A 26,150-nucleotide genomic window follows, 5' to 3' on the forward strand; every position below is an offset into this window, starting at 1 on the left:
TTCACCTGTAGAAATATGTCCCTTTGAAGCGCTCCCTCTCTCTCTCTCTCTCTCTCTCTCTCTCTCTCTCTCTCTCTCTCTCTCTCTCTCTCTCTCTCTCTCTCTCTCTCTCTCTCTGAATTCATATGCTTTTTGCCAATTTCTCATTCACAGTTTTATTTTCTTTCTTTGCAGTTTCCCTTCCCTTCCTATCCCTATTTTTAACTACCATTTATTTTTCTCTTCTTCCCACCTGACTCAATCTCCCCCACTGCGCTTTGCCACTCTCCCTTCTCCCCTCTCTTATCATTTGTCCATTCCCCGCTACTTTCATCCCTTCCTTATCCCCTTAGCCCTACCTCCTCGCCTCCATTTCTTCCCTCGTACCATTTTTCACGTTGTCCAATTCATATTTCTTCATTCGTCACCCCAATGAATATCTATGCGATTCAGTTTACATTTTTATTATTTTTTCTTGCAGTATTTCCCCTTCTCTTTTATTCCTTTATTTTTTTTTTCATTTTTATGTTTATTCTCTATCATTCCTCGCCTTTCTCTTGTTCTCCTTCTCGCCATCGCTCCGCTTCCCTCGCCCGTCAGGGAGGCCAAACGCAAACCTTCATTAACATCTGAAAAATGGTGAGGAAGTGACATTAGGTGGAGCCAGGACCTCTAAAGAACACAAGCACATCATAGTCCGCCTGCCTCCCTTAGCCTCCCCCGCATGAGAACCCAAACCAGGACGCAAGGAAAGGGAGGAACGGAAATATATACAGGGACACTTGCTTGATTTTTTTTTCTCTAGTCTCATGTACCTTCAGAAGACCCAAACAAGTGAAAGGTAGTCTAAAATGAGAGATCTTCAGTAGACTTCCCAGTGATGTCTTCCTTTGTTTTCAGCGCCTTCAGAAAGATACGAGGAAGAAGAGAAGGGAGATAAAAGAGAGATGACCTTCAGGAAAGTCTTACGTGAGGGTTTTTTTTTGTTTGCCTTCAACACTTCCAAAGCACAAGCAGAAGAAGAAGAAGAAGAAGAAGAAGAAGAAGATGAAGGTGAAGATGAAGATGAAGAAGAAGAAGAAGAAGAAGAAGAAGAAGAAGAAGAAGAAGAAGAAGAAGAGGAAGATGAAGAAGAAGAAAAGCAAAAAAAAAGAAATGATAGAAAAGGAGAGGCACTTTGTGTCATCTTAGTTTTCCTTTAGTACTTTCAGAGAACTAGAAAATAAAAGAAGGAAGAGAGACGGAGAGCAAGAAAGAGCCTTAACAAATCCACGCATCTAGCAGGAAACGGGAAAGGGGGAAGGAAGTAAGGAGCAGTAAGGAGATTAAGAGAAGGGAAGCAAGTGAAAAAAAAAAAAAAAAAAGATGGCAGCAGGGAGGGGGCAAAGGTGGCTGTGTTGCAAGAAAATGAAGGTAGAAGCGTATTAATGTCTATCATCCCTTTCTTTTTTTCCTCCATGTGCAGTAAATCACGACTCATGCTCTCGCGGGATCTTGCCTTACTTGGGGTGCCGCGCTGCTAACATTATTTCTTCTTCCAACTATCCATCCCACTTCCTCCTCCTCTTCCTCCTCCTGCTGCTGCTCCTCTGGCCTACAGGTCCCGAGAGTACCCGTAATGCCCCTGTAATCCTACGTGTCCTTCTTAATCATCTTGCACGTCTAAGGGATTTCAGGAGGACCTTAACTTTTCCTTCTTCTCCTCCTCCTCCTCTGACTACTACCATTACTGCTCTTCTTTCTCCTACTGTGGCTACTCTTTCATCTATTCCTCCTCCTTCATTTCTTGATTTCCTTTTCTTTGCTTTAGTTTTTTTTTTCTCTCTATTTTTACCTCATCCTCCTAATCCTCGTCTTCCTCCTCTTCCTTCTGCTCATTTTTTACATTCCCTATACATCCTTTTCACTCTCTAACGTTTTACAAGTATATGTATTGAAATAATAAATAAATTCCTTCTTTATAAAAATAATTGCAAACACTCTTTAATATGTAATTGGATGAATGGTGCTTTTTTTTTATTTCTCTTTCTCTCTTTATGGTAAAAATACGTGAACGAGAGCTTTAATTTGCCAATGATCCCTCTCCCCCTCAACTCCAAGCCATAATTGCTGCCACCTTTACTGTAATGGGTATTCACTGTACTTCCTTATTACTGTTTGTGGTGTATTTATATCCCCTTTATCATATTGCTACTGGTGATATTATTCCTGCCCACCACCTTCTCTTTGTTTGGTAATGGCACGACTCTCTCTCTCTCTCTCTCTCTCTCTCTCTCTCTCTCTCTCTCTCTCTCTCTCTCTCTCTCTCTCTCTTAGCAGTACTTTCACGTCTCAAGTCATTCCCTTTCCTCCCTGTTTCTCCCTTTCCTTTCTTCCCTTCCTATCTTTCCTCTTCTTCGGTAGTATCAGCATTTCTCTCTCCCTCCCTCCCTTCCTCCCTCCCATCCTCCTCTCCTCTCCCTTCCTTTGCTTCCCTTCCATCTCTCTTCTTCCCTTAGCTCGGTCTTCCTCTCTCCCTCTCTTCTTCCTTTTCTTCTCCCTTCTCTTGTTTTCCTTCGTCTCTTTCTTCCTCCTTTAGTCTGGTAGTACTGGTATTCCCCTCTCTTCTCTCTACTCCCTTCTTTCTTCTTCCTTCTCTTGCTTTCCTTCCTATTTTTCATCTTCCTTAAACTTGGTAGTGTTGTATTTCCCTCTCCCTATCTCCCCCCCTCCTTTCTTCCTTCCTTTCTTCTTTCATCTCCCTTTCCTTTCTTCCCCTTCGCTCTCTACTCTCCCTCCTTCCCTTAGCCTTTCCTGGTTGTAGTTCCCTCGACGGTTCAGTGGCGATGATGATAAACGACCCACTGAAGCTCTCTCTCTCTCTCTCTCTCTCTCTCTCTCTCTCTCTCTCCTCTCTCTCTCTCTCTCTCTCTCTCTCGTAATTGCCATTTATTTGCCTCAGTCACAACAAAGTACAAATCTCAGCACCTCCATCACTTCCCTCTAGCTAATATTATGATCACGCCCCCGCCCTTCGATCAAACATTTATTGTATTCTCTACGTTAGTGCTCTTACTAGAACTGATGTGTGTGTTTTTTTTCTTCTTTTATATTTGTCTATCTATACGGATGCTAATTCTTCTTGTTATGTTTGTTTTCTTTTACTTTCCTTTCTTTTCCTTCCTTTTTTTCGATTTTTTCTATATTTTTTCTTTTCTTTTTTAATATATTCGACTTCACTGGTCACGATTCTTCATTCCATCTTTATTCTTTGTTTTCTTTCTTCCTTTATATTTTCTTTTCTTTTTCTATTTTTTTATATTTATTCGTCTCTACTACTGACGATTCTTCTTCTTGGTATCTTTATTCTTACCTTTTCTTTCTTTCTCTTTCCTTTTTTTTCCTTTCGTATATATCTGTCTTCAATATTGACAATTCTTCCTCTCGGTATATTTATTCTCACTTCTTTCTTTTCCCTTCTTTTTATATTTATCCGTCTACATTTCTGACATTTCCTTTATCTTCTCCTTGTTCCTGTTTTTATTCTTACTGCGTTTATCATTCTCCTATCTCTTTTTTGTCTTGGTTCTTCTTGTTTTTGTTCTGGTCCTTATCATTGCTACTCGTACTACTGAAGATCACTCCTTCGCTTCGACATCTAAGTGAAAGTACAGGGAAATGAGAGAGAGAGAGAGAGAGAGAGAGAGAGAGAGAGAGAGAGAGAGAGAGAGAGAGAGAGAGAGAGAGAGAGGAGAGAGAGAGAGAGAGAAACTTTGCCTTATTCTTAGGGCACAAAAGGGCATGTTAAGAGAATGTTCAACGATATATTCACGTAATAAAGTATGGAAAAGGAACCCAAAGGAAATTTTTGTGGGGATTTTATTTGTGGGTTCCTCTTGTGACTATTTTCTCTTCCACTCTTCCATCCTCCTCCTTTTCGTCTTCCTTTTCGCTTCTCTTCTCTTCTTTCTTCTTTTCCTCTCAAAAGCCTTGGTTCTTTGAGCTCGTGCATCAAGGAGGAACTCAAATTCTCTCTCTCTCTCTCCTCTCTCTCTCTCTCTCTCTCTCTCTCTCTCTCTCTCTCTCCTCTCTCTCTCTCTCTCTCTCTCTCTCTCTCTCTCTCTCTCTTTCTTTCTTTCTGCTCATCTACTTGCTCGTCACACTGCCTCGTTCCTCTTTCCCTTTCTCCTCCTCCTCGTCCTCCTCCTCGTCCTCCTCCTCCTCCTCCTCCTCCTCCTCCTCCTCCTCCTCCGATTTACCTCCTCGCTCTGATGCACTGACCATCCATCACGTTCCTGCCTCTGACCATCGATAACAAAATATTAAAAAGAAAAAAAAAATAACAGCAAACTGTGATTAATGATGATGATGATGACGATGTTGATAATAATAATAATAATGATCGATAACCAATAACAAAAGAAAATTAAATGAGTAGGAAGGGACTAATTAATATATTGATTTCATTACGCAAAATAAAATAAATAAAAAAAAACAGCGAGGGAATATGAAGAAAAGAAGATGAAAGGAGGAGGAGAATAAGAAGTTAAGATAAGAAAGAGTTTATGATGCTGATGCTGATAATAATAATAAATAAATACTTAATAAAAAAATAAATAAATACCTAAACACATCGTCATTTTCTTCAATTCCTCATCAGTTAAACCAGAGCAGGCGTAGCATCCCTCCCATCCCTCCACGCCCTCACCCTTCCTTCCCTTCGCCTCCTTCCACCTGTGTCCTCTTTGTGATTGGGCAAACAGGTGAGGGCGGGCGGCGGCGTGCAGGTAATAAAGCTAGGTGCGAGGCAAGTCATGCGTCAATAAGGGTGACGAGACGAACGCAGCAGGAGGGAGGCTGAGGCGTGTCAATATTATGGCGGCCAGCACACAAAGACCAATGGACTGTTGACTCTATCTGGTCGGACCTTCTTCCCACTATTCACCCTTCCACGCTAAATACTCCCACAAACTCTCCCTTTTCCATTTTCTCCCTATTCTGTCTTAAATACTTTCACAAACCCTCCCATTTTTTCCCTATTCTATTTTTTTTTATCTATGTCTCACTTTCTACACGCTACAGACACACACACACACACACACACAGATATATACACACACACACTTCTCCCTCTCTCCCTATTCAAGTCTTTTTCCTGTTATCTATGCCTCACCTACTTTTTCTCCTCCCAATGTTCTCTTATGTATTCTCGAGTTTGGCTTTCGTTCAGTTCTTCATGTCTTCCTTACACTTCTTTCCCACACTAAGTACTTTTTCACATTTTTTTCCATTCCCTCCCTATTTTCTTTTTTTTTTCATTAACCTACTCTTTACTTTGGTCTTTATTCAGCTCTCCATCTTTTCCCTATTCTTCTTCTCTCTTTCCTAAGTAGCTATTCGTCCAACTTCTCTATTTCATAATCCATTCTTCCCTATGTATCTTAATTACTTCTCCGTCCTATCAATCTATCAATTCATCAACACAAGATATATTCCCTGGTTGTTCTTTTCTTCATTTCCATTCAACCCTTCGTCTCACCAACTTTCTGCTGCAACTTTTCTCCTATTTTTCTCTCCCTTCTCCATTCAATCCTTCATTCATCTCCGTCTCACTTACTTTTCTCTCGTTCCGTAAACTCTTTCTATCTTTTATTTATCCTTTGCCAAATTCTCCATTCCTTTCTTCGATCATTCATCTTACTTGTTAAAGAATCGTCTCTCACTCCTTTTATTCTTTTCCTTATCCATTATTCCCTTCTTGTTTCACCGCATCTTCACCATTATTCCTGCCTCTCCATTCCACCCACTTCTTAGTTTTATGCTCTTTCTACCCTTCCCTTCTCTTCCTTTCCCTTCCTTCCTCCTTTCTCACTCCCCGCCTTCCCTCCCTCCCTCCCTCTGTCCTTCATTGGTTCCAAACGGTCCATTGAGGCTTAATACAGGCGACGAACCGAGGTTGTTTGGGTGACCACACGACACCACGACCAGACACTTGTTTGTTACTCTTGCAACGTGATCCTGACCTTATGATGTGGGGGGACTTTACTGCTGTCACGCGGCCCCGTTTAAAGGCCTCAAAGGGATATTAGGATGACTTGCCGCCTAATGCACGGTGCTTTCAATGTTAAAAGCCTTAGCGAAGCGATGTTGATAAATATTGCCTTAGTCAGCGTATTAAATTTGCAAGAGTTATTGAATATTTATCGCCGCCTTAGTTAGAGAGTTAATTAACGTTACAGGTGTGTGTGTGTGTGTGTGTGTGATACAAAAAAAAAAGAAAAAAAAAAAGAAACACAGACATGGCCATGACACAAGAGTTTGTCCCCCCGACAACAACTTCATATCTTGCACAAAATGAATGGCAACTCGTAAACTGCTTTTAAAACGTATTATTAAACTCATCCTTCCTAGCAGTGGTGGTACAGCTGGCCCCACTTGTCTCCCAGCAAGTAATATCGCCCCCCTCTTTGTCAACACACACTAACACACACGAGGGATAGCGGTTGGGTGTGTGCTGGGGCGTGTTTGTGTGTTGGTGTGCGGCGCATCACGTCACTGCACACTCGCGTCCCTTCCTGACCGCGAGGTGGCGTGTCTCTGCCCTCTTTATCACTTCAAGCACCGGGACGTTTGCTTGCTGACGGCAACATTCCTCCGCCAGACTGACAAGGCGATTTAGACCTAACTCACTACCCAAGGCTGGAACGCTTTTAGACTCTTATTAAAACTATCATCAAAGGCCACAAAGATGATTAGTTGTGTTCTCAAAGATATTTTTTTCTCCATTAATGATGAAGTATGCTTGTAAAACTATCACTAGAATCATGAAAGCGTCCCTGAAAACTCCAATAACTTCTACAAGGTCCTGTTAAAGTATAAAATGAGATTAGGAGATAAGCAAAATTCAATCCCAGACTCACAGACTCACCAGACAAGAGACCAAGGCTGTCTGCTCTCCCTTCCCTGCGACCAGACTCACGTAACCTTGATTTATTTGAGTTAATTTACTGAACCGATGGCTTAGAGAACACGATAAATCAGACTGATGAAAAGGAGATTAACGTGTGTGTCTTAAGTGTAATGCTGGCGCAGTCTGTCCACGTTGGGAGTGCAAAGCTGCGGTCTGGGTGAGGCGGGTTCATTTCATACACGAGCCTCAGGTGTACTCATACGTACGCGATGAAAAATGACAGCAGCATCCTTGGTTCATGGCTCAGACCACACAGAGTCGTAAATCCTTGGTAATGGCACTCAAGACTAATATTTGTACGAATGAGCGCATGTAACGAGACCTCCCACAGGCAAGAACACACATGCCTCAAATTAAAAAAGGGCAATTTCAGCACAAAGATGACTACGGTGCCACACAGTGTACACCGCCATGATTACACTGGGTTTTTACAGAGTTGACGATAACAAGCGTAAAATGTGCTGGTGTTGGCAAGGGTGTAAATGGACGAGAACGAGGCTTTTATCTTCAGGCTGAATACACGAGTGCCAGGCTCAACAGTTTCCTTGTTTACCGCACACCCACCACCACCACCACCATCAGCAGGGACAACAATGCTATTACTAGTACACTGCCCCAAACATCCACAATAACAACAACAACAACAACAACAAATACAACAACAAACACTATACTACATCACCACCACCGCCAACAAGAATTCCTACTACAAATACCTCTACTACGTAAAAACAACAATAACAACAACAATAACAACAACAAGGACGACGACGACGACGACTACCACTACTACTACTACATCAACAACAACAACAACAACAACAACAACAAGGACGACAGCAACATATTTAAAGGGCGTGTTTCTTTAAATTTTTTTGAGGTGACACTGAAAATCGAGCAGGCAGGTCAAGTTTCTTTGTTTGTGTAAGAGCGACCATGAGAATTCAGAAAGAGCAAGCAACAACAGAGAGAGAGAGAGAGAGAGAGAGAGAGAGTCACAAATACGATGAATAACGATAATATTTCTTGCATCGGAGCGAGTGAGAGGAAGCTGTACCTCAGAAAGAAATTTGATTCATAATGTGATATCATGTTTATAGAACAGCGGAATATTTATGAAGCGCAGTAAAGAAGTAAAAGCAAAACGACAAACACACACACACACACACACATACACACACACAATAACTTTCAGGGAAATTCCAAGTGTAAGTAGTACGCCAAACAAGAGGAGGATAAATAAAACTAACAACAGAATATAGTTACAATGCTGGACACAACACATCGCTGGGGGAAAGAAAATGGAAGCTAGGAGAATAATAACAAAAAACAAGAGTCAAGGATAGACTGTAAATATCCGGTAACATAAAACAGAAAGTTTGTATTTTATGACCCCGAGTGGCGTGTGTAAAAAAAACAAAAAAACAAAAAATAGAGAGAGAGAAAAAAAAAAAAACCTACACCACTAAAAATAGGAACGAAAAAGAGAGGAAATGAAACATAAATGAGAGAGAGAGGAGAGAGAGAGAGAGAGAGAGAGAGAGAGAGGAGAGAGAGAGAGAGAGAGAGAGAGAGAGAGAGAGAGAGAGAGAGAGAGGATAATCACTGAAGTACAACAACAAAAATTCCACTAAACCACAACAATATGAGAGAAACCTACCGAAGAAATACAAAAAAATCGAATAAAAACGAACCAATCATTACGAAAAAAAACAAAAAACAAACAAGCAATAAAGCAAAACAAAACAAATGATCGCACACAACAGAAAAGGAAAGAGGGGAAGGGAAGAGAACGAAAAAAAAGGAAATACAATTGTGACAGTGATGAAAGAGAGTGGGAGAGAGGGAAGAGGGAAGGTATACGAGGAGGAGGAGGAGGAAGAGGAGGAGGAGGAGAAGAGGTGTGTGACCATGATATTTCAGGAAACACCGAAGGAATGAGGTTGTCACGCTATCCTCCACTTCAACACACGATTTGCGAACAGCCATCAGTAACAGGGAGGAGGAGGGAGGAGGAGGAGGAGGAGGAGGAGGAGGAGGAGGAGGAGGAGGAGGAGGAGGAGGAGGAGGAGGAGGAGGAGGGATAAAGGAAGGGGGAAAAACAGGGATACCACCATGACAGGAGGAGGGAAGGGAGGAAGAAGTGTAAGAGAGGAATGTGCAAGGAGTAAACGAACAAGGAGGAGGAAAACAAGACGAAGGAGAAATGATGATAAATAAGTAAAGCAAAAGAAAGAAGAATCAAAATGGCTAGAAACAAAATGAAAAGGAGGAAATGAACGAATATAGCGTGTAAGAAGGCAAAGGAGGAAGTGAGGGGGGGGAGGGAGATAAGGGAAGGGTGAGGGATGGAAGGAGGAGGAGGAGGAGAGGAAAGAGGGAGAGGGGAAGGGAGGGTAAAGGAAGGAAGGATATGAGAAGGAGTGCAGGGCTGAGGCTGGATGGAAACCGGTAATGCCTAGGAGATATTAGGGGGGGAGAGAGAGAGAGAGAGAGAGAGAGAGAGAGAGAGAGAGAGAGAGAGAGAGAGAGAGAGAGAGAGAGAGAGAGAGAGAGAGAGAGAGAGAGGAGAAATATATAGTCACTCCCTGTATTTTTTCCCAGAATCTCTACATCAATACACGGTAGAATTATTTCGAGCATTTTTCTCCCACTTTCGTATCACGTTTCTTTACTTTTATCTCCCATTTGTAACTGTCCATGTCCTTTTGCCTCCCGCGGCGTTTTCCTCCCGGCAAGAAGATACAGATTCCAATACATTTAACACTGAAAATCGCTGCTGACTTTTCCCTTCCACGATTCCGGTTTAGTTTCCACAGCCTCCACTTGGCGCGCTGCTCATTACCCTAGACATTCCAGCTCCTTAATGCACACTTTCATCACTCGCAAATTGTCAAGTTAATTTAAAGTTACAATGGCCACTTACTTCACACGTCAATTCCACTTAATAAAAAAAAAAATACTCTCAAGTACGAAAAGTATCTACATTAATTAATTTTCATGCAAAACTTCAGCTCTCAAATTAACTACCACACAATAAGAGGGAGCACCACCCCCTCACGTCATCCGCGGCCAAAACTTTACCAGTACACGGCCCCCACTTCCGCTATGCCTCCCCCTGCTCCGCTTTCCCCAGGAGGCTGTGGAATAAGTAACACTTGCTTCCAGACACAAGAAAGAAGAGGGAAAATTTTAAAGGCGAAGACAGCCCTTCCTCCCTACTCTCTCTCTCTCTCTCTTTCTCTCTTTCTCTCTCTCTCTCTCTCTCTCTCTCTCTCTCTCTCTCTCTCTCTCTCTCTCTCTCTCTCTCTCTCGTCGAGGTTTGCGCATCCCTCACTTCACTTGTTTACTCGTCAGCCGAAATTAAGTGCTCGCTAAATTCCAGCGAAGGATGTGGGAAACAGGGAGGGCACCAGGGAGAAGGGGAGGAAAGGGGGAGCCAAGATGTCATTTCTGGGTTCTTATCTTACTTAATGGCGCCAGGAAGCCTCGTAGAGTGGCGTGGGGTTCCCTCCTCCTCGTCCTGGGGAAACATTTTTCAAGATTCGCCCGAGTCTGCCACAAATAGGCGTCATTTTCGATCATTACGGCAATCACGCCGTCAAAACAAGCCAGTGCCAGATGCCTCCAAGCGAAGCAGACCATACATCGCCAAGCTGGAATTAACGAACACGCAAGAACTTCACCGCCTTTCAAAACACGAGGACTAAACTTCACTGCCTTCCAAAACATCTTAATAAAAACAAAAAAAAAAAACTTCAGTGCCTTTTCAAAACAAGAGAACGAGACTTCACCACCTTTCAAAACACGAGAATCGAACTTCACCGTCTTTCAAAACACACACACACACACACACACCACACACACACACACACACACACACACACACACACACACACACACACACACACACACACACACACACAGACACAAAATAAATTTCACCGCCTTCCAAAGCACGAAAAACAAACTTCGCCGCCTTTCAAACACGAAACAAACGAAACTTCACAGCAACACCCAAAAATACAAACCTAAGACGAGATAAGCCCCAAATAAAGGAAGCAAAAAACCGAGGCTTACCATCCCTGAGCCTCCCAAAAGTCCAACAATCTCATGTAAAAAAGAACTTAGAGCCTCAGAAGTCTTGAAATACGTTAACCACACATGTAACACAGACTCAATAAAAAGTCCAATCCGCGGACAGTTACTGGCTGATTTCCTACACAACTTCGTGCTGAGGGACGGAGGGACGAGAAGGAGTCGGTGTCAGCGCAGCAGGAAGCCTCAAGTTGGCGGGACGTGGGCGCATGGTACAACAAGGGAGGGCGCGGCCATAAAGGAGGTCTTAGGTATATCACACGTGGAGTCTTGGGTGTGGCGGGGGGTCGCGGCGAGGGTGTGTTTTGAATAAATAGAGGATGTGGTAGGGCAGGTGAGGAGCGGCGTGAGGGGCGGGCGTGAGGGGCGGTGTCTGGGGATCCTGGTGTGTCGTGAGGGGTGGAGAAGGGTTGGGTGTACTCAGATTGTGGCGTGGAGGTTACAGAGGTTGAGGCTGCGGAGGAATCTTAGTGGCTATCTGTCTACGCAGTGTCCATAGAAGTGAAATCCAAGGAATGGAGCGTAATGGACTTATTGTGTGGCCGAGGTGATAAAGAGCGTCGTAAAGAGCCCCAGTCTATGAGAATTTAAGAGCAGGGAATAGTGTTTGTAGTAACTGTCATGGCGGGTCAAGTTAGGTTAGGTGAGGTGAGGCCAGGGTGATAAAGGCCAGCGTGACCGTGGTACCAGAGAGGTGTAATCTGTGAACATTTAAGAGTGAGGAATGGTGGCAGTAGTCGCCGCCATGCTGGGTTAGGTTATGTTGGGTTGGATGAAGTGAGGCCCACTTGATACAGGCCATCGCTTCCATTGTAGAAAAGAGTCATAGGGAGTGGGAGTTTACGAGAGATTGTGTCTTGTAGCCGTCATAGCAGCTTACATTAGATTAGGCCAGGTAAGGTAATGTAAGGTAAGGCCAACGTAAAAGTTCAAGGTAAAATACACGGTAGAATTTTGTATAGCTTGGGAATTTTAGAGTAATGGAGACACCAGTAGTCGCCGTGGGTACTGTGACTACTCTCTCCCCTCGTCTCGTTTCCTTCTCTCCCCTCACGCTCCTCCGGCGCTTCCTCCCTCACTCAACCACGTGCGCAGCGGAATTCATACATCACCGAACCTAATTTTCAGGGGACAGTTCTGACAGTCTGCCAAGCTGCCGGGGTTTGCCGGCACGAACGTTTACAAGCCACGTTCTTCTAACTTCAGCTGTCTTACACGCCCCACCTGCATACCAATCCGATGTACACTGACCACTTGAACCAACTGAACACCTCTACACGGCCCCGGGACATGGACTGGGAGAGGAACACGGTCAGTATGGGGACAAAGGTACAGGAGGGAGGGTGAAGTGGCATCATTCTGGCCGAGTGTTCTGAGGGAGGATAACTCAACTCCCAGAGACTGAAGGGAGACTCAACCCCGCTCAGCCTCGCGTGCCCACCCATTCAAAACTCCAAGTCTGTAATTACTCTGTAGACAAAGTTCACGTAGTTGTTTAGTTGCAATCGTCTTGGGCTTTTGGTCTTTCGGTTATGCCCATCACGAATGTCCCTCAGGCTTACCACGCTGCCATCCCCCTCCTCTTCTTACCCCGCCCCCCCAAAGACATCCACGCCCTCACGCCCACCCTCCCTCGCATCGCAACTCTCCGCTCACGACCTGCAGTCTACAATCTAAACTTTCCAGCCCACCACCACCTCTCACGCCTCTCACTCCGATAACTTTCCTCCTCCTCTACCGTTGCCTTCTATCCTTTCCTATCTCACCTTCATATTCTTCCATCTCTATCCTTGTTTTTTCTTCGCTTCTTTTCCCTTCCCGTCTCATTCATTTTATGTCTCCCTTATTTATTTATTTATTCCATCCTCTCCTTTCTTATCACCAACTTACTTTCATCTTCACCCTTGCCTTCTCTCCTTTCCTTTTATCTTCCTCCACTTTTCTTTCTTTCCTTGCACTTTCCTTTCTTTACCTTCCCCCTTGCTCTCTTCGTCACAATTTTTTCAAGTTCTCGTCAACTATATCCTTCTATCTTTCGTCTTCTTTTCTCCCAGCTTCCTTTCCTTCTTCACAAAGGATGCTTACCCCTTTCCCTCCCAACACACCTTGTCCACACCGCAAAAAAATACTCTCCACCCCCTTTCTGCCTTTCTCCCTTCCACCCACCCACCCAACCACCCACATCCTCTCGACTCTACCATCCTCCCTACTCTCCCCCCCCTCACCCTTAGTTATCTTCAGGCCAATCAGCGCTCGCCGTAACTCAGGTAAGTCGCCACGCTGCCCACTCACCGTCAACTTAACTCCAGGACATCCATGGAAAATTCATAAGCCCAGGTAAAAAATGTAAATCATGTGAAGTATTGCCGCAAAACATGGTAATATGTTACATACGTATCCGACCCTGAACAGACGGAGGCAGGGGCGCTTAGGTATACACACACACACACACACACATACACACACACACACACACACACACACACACACACACACACACACACACACACACACACACACACACACACACAGACAGTAATATTCTCGTTTGTAATTTATGTGAATGTTCATAATGCATAATTAGTAATGTTTTGCTTTTTTATGAGATATATAAAACTGAAGAAACGTGGGATACATGTCACAGGAAAGCAAAAAATAGCTGTGGACTTAAATGCAGGAACGCTGGATAGATGCAAGATCACACACAAACACACACACACACACATACACACATACACACACACACACAAACGCACAAAGAAACAAACCTCTCTCTCTCTCTCTCTCTCTCTCTCTCTCTCTCTCTCTCTCTCTCTCTCTCTCTCTCTCTCTCTCAAGTATATTTATCACTACAAAAAAATAAGAGCAGACAAACAACAGCTGACCTCAAGAGAAGAACTATTGGTTAAGTCCACGAACACAAGGAGGGGGAGGAGTAGGGAGGAGACAGGGGGGACCATCAAGAAAGTAGGGGGGGGAGGGGGAGGGTACCAGTGTCCCTTGAAGGCGTCAGGCAAGGGCAGGGTCACTACTAAGAGGGGCACACTGGCCTCTGAATGTGTCCACTGATTCGCCCATTGTGTGTGTGTGTGTGTGTGTGTGTGTGTGTGTGTGTGTGTGTGTGTGTGTGCATGACTACTTCAGATCTTGCTTCACCTCAGTACAAGTGTAAGCTGGTATTGGGCATGCGTTTGACTATCATTATTATCATCATCATCATCATTAGCAGTAGTAGGAGTAGTAGTAGTAATAGTAGTAGTAGTAGTAGTACGTAGTAGTAGTCGTAACAGTAGAATTCACAACAACTTTTTTATCCTTAAACGGAGAATTTCAAAGTAACATTACAAAAAAAAAAAAAATAATTAAATTCACTCCTTTTTTTTTTTCTTTAATCTTTCCTCAATCCTGGCCTGGAATCTCCACATCTTCAGGTTTGTCTCATAAGTATCATCACTGGGGGCCTCAGTGTCGCGATAGTTATCAGTGGAACGTCCTCTCCGCGGCCTAGGGTGGGTTAGCCTTCCCGGTCACGTATGAGAGAGAGAGAGAGAGAGAGAGAGAGAGAGAGAGAGAGAGAGAGAGAGAGAGGAGAGAGAGAGAGGAGAGAGAGAGGAGAGAGAGAGAGAGAGAGAGAGAGAGAGAGAGAGAGAGAGAGAGAGAGAGAGAGAGAGAGAGAGAGAGAGAGAGAGAGAGAGAGAGAGAGAGAGAGAGAGAGAGAGAGATCCACGTCAGGATGCTACAGCCAGACTCCAGCCACCACCTCGCCGCGATTCTAGTGGCCAATTTAGGTTCAGGGAGAGTCGCAAGGGTCGTGAAGGGGGGTCGTGAGGGGCCCTGAGTGGTGGTGCAGGGGAGCGTCGCCCCCATGTGGTCCCAGGTGTCGTGGGGCGGGACCAGGCCTCCGCACACCTTTTTCCGTGTCTCCTGGGTGCTGCTAAAGGTCACTATTTTTTTTATTTCTAGTTCTCTCAGACACAAACAGCACCCCTCCCTGCGCCTCATCTATAACTCACAGCCGACGATTATATCAGGCTGTGTATATATTTTAAGCCTATATATCTTCTGTTGATCTGTTTATAATTCACCGAGCCTCCCTGACCTTCAAGCTGACATAATAAACGGCACCAGCAGGGGGGGCGGCGGGTCAGTCCTCGTGTGACCGCCGCGACAGGCTGCTCCAGCCCTCAAATAACTGCCGCGCCCTTCTTCTTCCCCTGCTCGTGGCTCAGACTTATGATGCCAAATTGAATTTTGATACAATTTAAAATTTTACTTTCAGCAGCCTTTGTTGCAACAGTTTATGTCGGCATGTCTACGCCTGTGCTTTGCTTTGCCTGTGCAGGCCACCAACGATGAGACATCTGAGCAACATTAAAAATTTTAATAGGGTAGTTTGCGTCGGCTCGCGCTGCAGGAAACAACGAGAACTCGAAGGCTGCTCCACCGCTCCTGACAGCCCGGGTGGGGGTTCCTCCTCGGCTCTCCGTCCCGCAAGAATGTAAATAAATCACCCCCTTGAGGGAGCGAGGCACCCCTGCGGGCAGGTGGAACCCTCACGCCGGGAGTCCTTAGGGTCTCCCGTCACGTAACCCGTGACGTCATTTTAAGAAGTAGATTAGATATCAACGTCTTCGTCCGACGGGAAGATGTGACCTGCCAGCCAGACTCGTGGTGAGGACACTGGGGCTCCTCGCCTCTAAAAACTTAGCCAGAGGAAGAGGGTGATAAAGCAGTAAAAGTGCTAAAGTCTGCGAGGTGACTGCTGTGTTGTGATAACAAAAGGCTGTGGTTTTGCTGCACTGTTTGTGTCTTGCTGTGCCAAACAGACCAGCCTGGCAGTGAGTCTCGCGCCACCTGAGTGGCCACGCCCAACACTCATGATAAATTAGCGATAAAGATAAACGATTCTATTTGTATAAGCAGATAGATCATACATTATATGTGCACTATTTGTTGAGTTATCAGTTTTACTGTATATATTTACACATAAACATTGCACCAGTAAGTGCCAGAAATTATGTAAAGAAAAAAGAGAAAACATATAAGCACCAACCAAATATCAGGGACCAAGACTTTGTCAAAAGGGTCCTGACGCAGAAAACGTCGCTTCCCTCCTGGAACACTAAACCTGCTCACGTCACCCTCCGTCAGGCGCTGGCATGGACCCTTCCCGCCGCCTGTCGCCCCCGCCTGATGGCCAGCCCTCCACGCCCACCTCTCACGCCGGACACGTAGTAGTAGCAGTAGCAGTAGTAGTAGTAGTAATAGTAGTTTTGTTGTTGTTGTTGTTGTTGTCTAATAATAATAATAATGATAATAATAATAATAATAATAATAATAATAATAATAATAATAATAATAATAATAATAATAAAATAATAATAATAATAATAATCTATATATATATATTTATGTAACAGGCTGACATCCCTCACGACGGGTGGCAGTAGTGACATGGCGCCTAAACACATACACGTATTTCCATAACAATAATAATGATAATAATAACAATAACAACAACAATAATAATAATAATAATAATAATAATAATAATAATAATAATAATAATAATAAAGATAATAATAATAATAGCAACAATAATAATGATAATAAGAGCAACAATAACAACAACATGAAAACAATACAAATAATCTCCCCACCACCTCTGCAAACCAAGCAATCCATGACGAAAATTTTCAGTTCAACGAGGTAAACAATTGAAAACAACTTAACTAAACAATAAAACCGCACCATACACTGAGCCACGATGAAAGGCAGCACCACCATAGCGCCAGTCTTTGTTTAGGTGGAATTTTACCCCCAGTTAGCCGTCGCGTCTGACCTGTCCGCCAGATGTCAGGTTAATAAGTAATTTAACGTCTGTAAGCTGCCGGGAACACATGAACCTCAATGATCGCCTTGAAATCATACTTCTACTTCTGAGTCCGTTCCTGATGTACTTGCTGAGGGAAGGGATGGGAAGGGAAGGGAAGAGAAGGGGAGGGAGGGGAGGGAAAGGACAGTAGAGTAGAAAAGGGAAGGGATGGGAAGAGAGAATAGGGAAGAGAAGGGAGGGGCGGGAAGGGGAGAGAAAATAAAGTAGGAAAGGGAAAGGAAGGGAAGGAAACGGAGGGGGGGATTGGAGGTGAGAGAAAGGAAGAAAAGAGAGGGAGGGTAAAGTAATCGAAGGGAAGAGTAGGAAAGGGAAGGAAAGGGAAGGAAGGAAAGGAAAGGGGAGGGGAGGGGAGGAAAGGAAGGAAGAAGGAATAGTACCGTGGTGTCTTGCGTCTTACGAAGCCCTCTGCGTGACAAATGCAAGCTGATAGAAGTCCTTTTATATAATGATGTGTATGAATATATATTTTCCATCAAAACACCGTACTACTCATTGGTATTCGAATGTAACACTATAAAACTGTTTAATTGCCAATTTGTGAATCATTCATTTAATTTGAGCATTTAAAACAAAATTGATGTTGTCTATGATTTTTCACAGAACAACAACGCGTATCACTGAAACATTTATTTTCTTTTACGGTGCAGCAGCTGAGACCAACACACTACCAGGGCATGACGTGACACAGGAGGCGCGGGAGAGACAGAAGGGGAGAAAGGGAGGAAGGAGGGGAGTGAGAGAGGAAGGGAAAAAGAGGAAATCCACTGTACTCCCATTGATTTCCCATGCACAAACTCTCAGGGAAGGATGTACATGTAATCATAAAATTCACCTAAAAAATTCAATACCAAACGACTCATATCCTGACTATTTTTCTCACTGCTTTTTCTGAGTATTCCTTTCCTGATTTTCCTGACGAACTACTTTCCTGACCACTTCGATTCATCTGAGTACTTTATCCTCCTGGCTATTCCTTTTCTGGCTGCTTTTTTTTTTTACTTTTCCGACTATTCTTTCACCAACTACTTTTTACAGAGTCCCAGTGAGGTGAGTGCAATGGCCTTCCTTTATACGTGCTGGGGAAGGAAAGTGCGGAATTCCTGAAGCCCTGCAGGAGACAATTAAAGGATGAGCAAAATTGAAGGAAGGAAGGCAGGAAGGTGACAAAGTAGCATGACTCTCTCTACTACTTTTCCTTCTTCCTTTTTCGTACATCCTCTTCTTAATCCCCTCACGACCTCTACTACCCTTCCTCCCCCCTCCCCACCCTTCCCCTTAGCGAGTACATAATCCTAACAGCAGGTCTTCTTCACCTCACTTCATCCACACTCACACCCACCAACCTACCCACACACACACACACACACACACACACACACACACACACACACAGACAGTTAGTTTGTTTATTGACACAGGAGAGCCTAAGTTATAGATAGCAGAATACATGAAAATAATCCATATTACAAATTGAATAATATATAATGAATAATAAAATACATGATTTCAAATAACGAAATACAATATAGTGCATGATATTCTCTATTCAAACAAACAAAATAAAAAAAAAACTTCTAATAGACGGTAACTGTAAAAAAAAAATGTGCTAAGTAAAATATGTATATATATAGAACTTCGTGTATGTCAGTGCATAACCCCCTCCTTCCTCCCTCTCCTACCCCATACACACACACACACACACACACACACACACACACACACACACACGTCAATCTCACCTCATCTTGGAATTTCACATGTCGCGATCGCCTCCTCGTAACCTCCAGCTCACCCACCTCGCCTTACCACAACTCGCTGATAACTGATGATAGAAGAATAATTTACACTGAAGGGAATACTCGGAGCGCCGCCGCATCCATCACCAGCGGTATACAATTCGTTCCCATGCCTCGTGCTGGACGTCTCCCATCCAAATAGTAAAATAAATAAATAAATAAAAGATTAAAAAAAGATATATGAAAGCAACCAACACTGAGACGATCCTGCAAAACCTCAAAAATCCTACGCCCAACGTAATCCTTCCACATGTCTGGCTCGCGTCCTGGGGCTGTAAGGGACTCAGGATTGATTAAGCCTTAGGGATTTTTAATTACTTCGCCTACACAGCTTATGGGACTTGCCTCCAGCCGCAGCCAAACTCTGTTAATAAACTTCTCTCGGGGTGACTTGGCGGGGAGGGGGGGAGCTGACGCGGGGTGGCCGATCCGTCTTAGAGTGACGGCTCTTTTAATCAGTACTAGTCAGGCTGTCTCGGTAAGGCCGCAGGGATTTATTGCCGCCGCTAAATGAGGAGAGTATAATGGCATAATTCCCACCTCCCTTAATGAGCTGAAAGGAAGACTTGAGGCGAGAATAGGGGGAGGACTGGAAGAGGCGATGGATATTGAATGTAGATGTGGGTGGAGTGAAGGAATGAATAAAAGAAGGGAGAGAGGGGTAGGAGGGATGGAAGAAAGGGGGTAGAGACTGTCCTGGGGAAATGATAGATGGACTTTTGATTACACTAACACTCTATGATATTGGACAAAGTTTTAGGGAGGGAAAGTAAGAATTGATTTTTCTCTCTCCGTTTTCTCCTTTTCGTCCTTCTTTTATTCACCATCTATACCTTTCATTCTTCCTTCTCCTTCTCATCCCCATCCTCCTTCTCTCACTTTTACCTTTGCTTCTGCGTCTAATCCTGCTTTAACTTCACACTCACGAGTCCACCAAGAGTTGAGAAAGTTTGCCCAGTCATCAGCCTCACCATCAGAAACGCTGCGAGCCTCACTAGAGTGTTTCGCCAAGTCCAAGCTCACATTGCAGGCCGAACGTGACACTTTTTACACGCAGGATCACATTACATCAGCGTTCTCCATCCACACCATCACCACTTATCCCCCTTTTTCCCGTGTCCCCAAACATAATGGTGCTTCTTATCGTGTCACTCCAACTTTCTCCTCTCCAGAGCAGCGACAGTGGAAAGGACACACTTAGCCGCACAATTCCTATCGCCACCACTGTTTTGTCTCTTTCTGATACCCTTCCTTGCCGCTATCAGAGTCGCACCGCCACACCACGCTCGTATTATGCACACAGGCACCTCGTAGTGTTCTTTTCTCCGCAATGCAATCACACCAACGACGTAATCACGGAACCAAAACCACCAGCGCTGCAAAAACTCCTGACGTAACAAAATAACACAGTTCCCGGAATCAACCTTTGTCGGTATCGAATAAAGAAATAGCGAGGGAGGAAGTTCATCCCTTGGTGGTGATGCGCCTCGGCCAGACGTGCCTCGGGCCTTAGTGTGTGGATAGGGCGGCTTACCTGCGGCGGGTCGAGAGGGCTAAGATCACCGAGTGCCGGGGTCAACGGAGGTAAGCATGGCTGGCGAGAGGTGGATGGGAGAGGAGGGAAGGGATGCAGTGTTGAGATCAGGAGAGGAGAATGTTGGGGAAAGAGGTGGGTGAAACGTTAAGAAAAAAGAGAGATTTGCAAAGGTGGTTTCAGAGAGAGAGAGAGAGAGGGAGAGAGAGAAAGAGAGAGAGAAGTGAAGCCAAAGGAATGAGAATGAGAATGGGAGAGGACGAAGCGAGTAAGTGGACAAGTAAAGAAAAAAGCATCCACGAAGAGAAAAGTTTGGTAAGGAAGGACGTGAAGGACAAGAGGAATGAGAGGGCCGCTGCTCACCACTCCCACTCACGCTTCCTATCCCATTCTTTGCTTGGAACTTAATCAGAAGAACTTGTCCCTGATCCAACCTGTTCGCGAAGCCGAGGATCGAGTCGAAGGGATACACAAATTAAGACGAAGGAATTTAACAGAATAAACAGTACGAAAAACGAAACAAAAGGGCGATAAGAGGAATAAACAAGTAAAAAAAAGATATATGACAAACATGCTGTAAAATAAAAGGGAAAAAAAGGAAAAACAAGGAATGGAGGGAAAAAGTAAACACAGAAAAGGGTGAAAAATGAAAAATAAAACGAGGTTAGTAACTGTAAAAACTAAATGAAATGAATGAAAAAACGAAAATTACATTCTCTCTCTCTCTCTCTCTCTCTCTCTCTCTCTCTCTCTCTCTCTCTCTCTCTCTCTCTCTCTCTCTCTCTCTACCTGTACCTGGGATAAGGCTTGTCTTACTCAGTCACTCCGAAGGAAAACGAAGTGATGTGTTTGAGCGGCTAAAAGCAAATTGGCAATCACGGTGACTGGGTGGCGGGGGCAAGGCAGGTCCGGCGAGTGTGTGTGCAGAGGGCAATCAATGGAAAAGACAAAGAAAACCCAGCAATGAAAAGTCACATGTTAAGTCCATGTGAACGAGAGAGAGAGAGAGAGAGAGAGAGAGAGAGAGAGAGAGAGAGAGAGAGAGAGAGAGAGAGAGAGAGAGAGAGAGAGAGAGAGAGAGAGAGAGAGAGAGAGAGAGAGAGTCTCACAAAAGTAAACACACCAGGAATTCATCTGCTAAATTCACTCGCCAAAAGCTTTTAGCTCAGCGAAAACTTTCCTCCGTGTTTCCTTTTCAAGTAACACAATTTTTCAGGTGGCGGGCGGCGGGTGGGCTGGTGACTACACAGGAAGGAGCTCGATTCGACTGTAAAAAGGAACACATCCACGGAAAAAAAAAGGTAAGAATTAAGTATTTTCTCTTGGGAAGGCACCACTTTGCATGGAAGAAGAAAGATTTTGGGCAAAGAGGGAAGATATCACGGGGTTTCCTTTTTTATTTTTATTTTTTTTCGTTTAAATTATGACTGTTGCTTTTTCATCATACTCGTCTGCACATACTTTAGCTCATGACTTCGTGCCTCGCCATGCCATCTCTCCCATCATCTTTTCAAATCCTTCCCCGCATCATTTTACTGAAGTATATCAAGCGTGTCGAACATTTATATAAGTGGCTATTCATGAAATTCACCTCCATGGTCTGTCCATCAATCAAACGTGACCAGCCTGCACCCCCAGCCCACCCCCGCCCCCCAGCAACCCAACAACACCCCTGTAGCCCACACACCACCGCCCACACTCTCCCCGGACCAGGATAAAACAAGGCTCCCTCTAAATCTCCAACACTCAGTATTCAAGGCTCGTCCAGGAACAAACACAGCCGGAATTCGCGCTGCCTGACCTAGCAAAGGCTGAAAGTGCGAGGACACGGTTGATTCAGGGGACGGAAGGGTCTCCAGGCGGGCGGGACAGCGGCAGAGAGGGATTTGTTGCCTATTTCGTGTGGGAGAACGCGTGCCACTGCCCTGCCCTCCTTCTGTTTTAAGGCGAGATCAACAGAGTGGCCAGATGAAGAGGCGGATCTAAAAGTCGTTGAATGAGGGGAATGAAATGAAAAAGAATTGATCGCGTCTAGAAGGAATTCATTGTGAGGTTAAAATCAAGGAAGATTTGTAAGATAAGTGGACTCTGTTGAATGGCGTCGGATGAAGCAAGCAAATCAGTCGGTCAGTCTAGTCAATCAGTCAGTTACCCGCTCTCTGTCTCAGTCATTCATTCACTTATTCATTAATTCAGTCAATCAGTCAGTCAGTCAGTCAATCAGTCAGTCAGTCAATCAGTCAGTCAGTAAGATCAACATGCAGGCACATTGCTGTGAAAATGTCAGACTGGCTATTTGGCCGATTAATAGACCAACAGGGAGTGAAAACGCGCCTAAAAGGTATCACTATGGACCAGCGTGTATCTGACAGGCTGCTGAATATTATATAAAGCAAGAATTTAAAAACTATACTCTATTGATTCCGCTAACACCCGTCTACTGTAAGTTAATCCTCATTAATATTTTCAGCCATTTGAATACGAGCAGTGGGGATTAATTAATGCATCTATTCAAGCAGGAGTGCACGCCTTCTGGTGCTGGCTTCACGGGGCGGGTGTATTTCGGTGCAGCTGTGGTAGTGGAAATGACGAATGTATGTATAGGGGAAGCCATTCAGCTGCCGCCCACCTGTCACCGCCACGCCTACACGTCAAGGCAGATTGGAAAGAGAAAATATATATAAGAGTTAAAAAAGTGAAATCAAAGTGCAGAAATAAAGAATAATGAAAGTGCGATGTGCCAAATTGCTGAAGGTAATTAGACTGGAAATAGAAAATGCGTTTATTGAATTACCAAAAATAATTATACCGTGACAGTAAAGAGTGAGGTGTGAAAATATACCAGACTATTTTGTCCAAATTAAAAATGGAAAATGTTTATACTCATATGAATTGTTCCCCTAAGCGATCAAAGCAGAATGGTTAGGAATGACTAAGATGTAATACCTTAATAATTTGCTTTAGATAAAGATCGAAAATATATTATATGTCTTGAAAAAGATGAGTGTAACACGTATAGCGTAATCCAGGCGTAATAACATGCTAGATTTTTTTTAACTTGTCAAGGAGACTGACCAAGGTAACAGAAAATGAAAGGGAAAAAAGTAATGCCCACTCATTTAACCGCAACTCACTCAACTTTGAAGTAAACGAAAAAAAAAAAGAAAAAAAGAAAAGTCATCAAGGTTTGAAAAAAAAATAAAAATATATATTATAAACGTACACAAATTGAAAATACACCGAGAAAACACAAAATATAATGCAAACCCATATGCAGCGAGGACAGGCAGTGACTACTAGTAGGGTGCGTTAACAAAGCGAGCTGTTAATTGAAGACCAGGGTTTTAGTTAGTTAAGGCACAAGAAGCCCAAGGTCGACCACCACCCGCAGAGGCCAGCCGGGCAAGCTGTGATGGCCGCAGGCGGTCTAGTTATCGTGTGAGTAATGCCTTTCTTCTCCAGTCGGTTACGGAGTCTGTTTTTACACTCAGAATGGCGGAGGTATGACTGCTCCTTTTATTTTCTTGGTCTTACGAGGAGGTGAGGTATGTGTCCCCTCTCTCTCTCTCTCTCTCTCTCTCTCTCTCTCTCTCTCTCTCTCTCTCTCTCTCTCTCTCTCTCTCTCTCTCTCTCTCTCTCTCCTCACTGACCTAAAATATAACCCTTTCTCATATACAAAAAAGTGGACACCAACCAGCAAGTCCACACAAAACCAAAATAGAAATAAAATACTCCAGGGTACAGTTTCCCTGACGCCGCCTGGTGGGCCGCAGGACGCCGGGCCATCCATCAAGATGCAGGGAACACGGCCCCGTCTGCTGGGGTCTGGGAGCGGCACCTGCGGGCACCCCTTCTACCAGTACGGCACCCCTCTACCAGTACCAATAGAGGGATTGACTGGGCTGACTGGGCTTACTGGGCTGGTTAGGTAGAGTCCGGTACCCACTGTCCATCATGGTAGGGGAAGAAAAGCCTGGTTCTCTCCTTTATCTCGTTCGAACAAAGGACTGGAGTATTGTTATTTCATATTGGCTCTTCTCTCCCTCATGTAAAAGGCAGACGAGGAAGGAATAAACCTTTTGCAAACATGTGTCCCTCCTCTCCTCCCTCGTCCAGGATTTGGTTTATGGGGTCATTAATCTGGAACGAGCCTATATATGCGTGTCTAAGTGGATTTTCTTAGTCTACCCTTACTGTCCTTTGAGTTTTTATCATGTCAAGTAATGAAGCGTCTATACATATTACCAGCAAGCACATAATTTTTGACATATTTAGATGCCACTGTTAAATATATAATTCAAATCTGACTATGTTTTCCCCACACTTGGTATCTTTCAAATTATTGTCACCCTCGCCCACTAAGGAAGTTTCCATCGACAACAACAAGCACACGGATTGATAACTCACCAAGGCGCCACTGCTTAAATATATTATAAGGTCCGTGTTTTTAAGCGTTGTTGTGTCTTATCTCGACTACATTTAACAAGGTCTAGTGGAAATTATTGGGCTTTCTGGCGTGTTTTCAAGATTATAATGTAGTTTCACAAGGATTCTACACCATTAATGGGAAAATAACCGTGATAACCGCTCTTATAATCTCTAGCCTTTGAAAGTAAGTAGTCCTGATGAAAACTTAAGGCGTTTAAAAATTCAAGCTCAAGCCTGGCCATAACTTCACGCGAACACCAGCTCCCGGAGATTCGAAGAGACCTGCGTGATAAAAAATATGAACCGTGCGTGTAATCCCTGAAGGAGAGCGGCGTGGAAAACCGTGCGTCTGCCAGCCATAACTGTCACCCTCAAGTAAGCCTTTGGGGTTGAGCACAGCACGTAAATGTGACCAAGTGCTGTTTATGACCGCCATTATTCTAATCAACTGGATTCTTCTCGCCGGGAACTCTTAGCTTTACGGTGCCGGGAACTGCTGTGTGTGGTTACTCCTACTTTGTTTCCGCCACTGTGTGTGTATGTGTATGCTTCCCACTAGCCGCTGTGTTTGTCAGCCTGCGTGTTTGTGTAAGAAGGTAAAGCACCACTGTGGCATTGTGGCTGCTGAGGAGTGACGAGCAGCAGGACAAGTGTGGTAGGGATTAATGGTGGTGTTTGTGTGGGATCTGGTGGTGAGGATGACAGTGGTGGTGGTGGTGGTGGGGGTAAGGATGGCAGTAGTGCTGGTGTTTGTTGTTTTATGTTGGTGGTGGTGGTAATGGCAGTGGTAGTGATGGTGGTGGCGGGGGTGGTTGTTGTACGTTGTTGACTGTTGTAATTGAAACTAAACAGAAAACTCCTGACAATAAAACTGAGGAACACACACACGCACACACACACACACACACGCAAAGCCCAAGAAAAAAAAAATAAACACTTACATAAGCAACATCAAAGCAAAAAGAAGAGAAAACAAAACTCACACACAAACCTAACCCTTCCCCAAGGACCTCTAACCCCACGTATTATAACTCACAAACTCACCCAAGCAGCAAAAACAAAACACACAACCCACCATCAACACCACATCGAGATACACCGCTACCCATAACACCACCACAAACACTCCTACCTCGTCATAAAACTAATACAACCACCACATCTTCAACACCACAACAGACACTACCTCATGCGAACCGCTATCACCACCACCATCACCAGTGAACGCTCCTACCACCACCACCGCCACTACAATTACCACTGTCCCATTAACCATTACAACCACCACCGCCAAACTAGTGATAAATACCTCATAACTCCCTCTTGACACTAACCAATACATCAGTGGGCATTTTACGGGGATACACTACAATTTCCAGTCATTTTTACATAGGAATTATTGGAGTATTAAGTCTGATGCTCCTTAACCACACCTGTACTCAATATATCACCTTTAGGACACTTGATTAT

The sequence above is a fragment of the Scylla paramamosain genome, chromosome 16, assembly GCF_035594125.1.
Source record: "Scylla paramamosain isolate STU-SP2022 chromosome 16, ASM3559412v1, whole genome shotgun sequence".
In the NCBI taxonomy this organism is placed as follows: domain Eukaryota; kingdom Metazoa; phylum Arthropoda; class Malacostraca; order Decapoda; family Portunidae; genus Scylla; species Scylla paramamosain.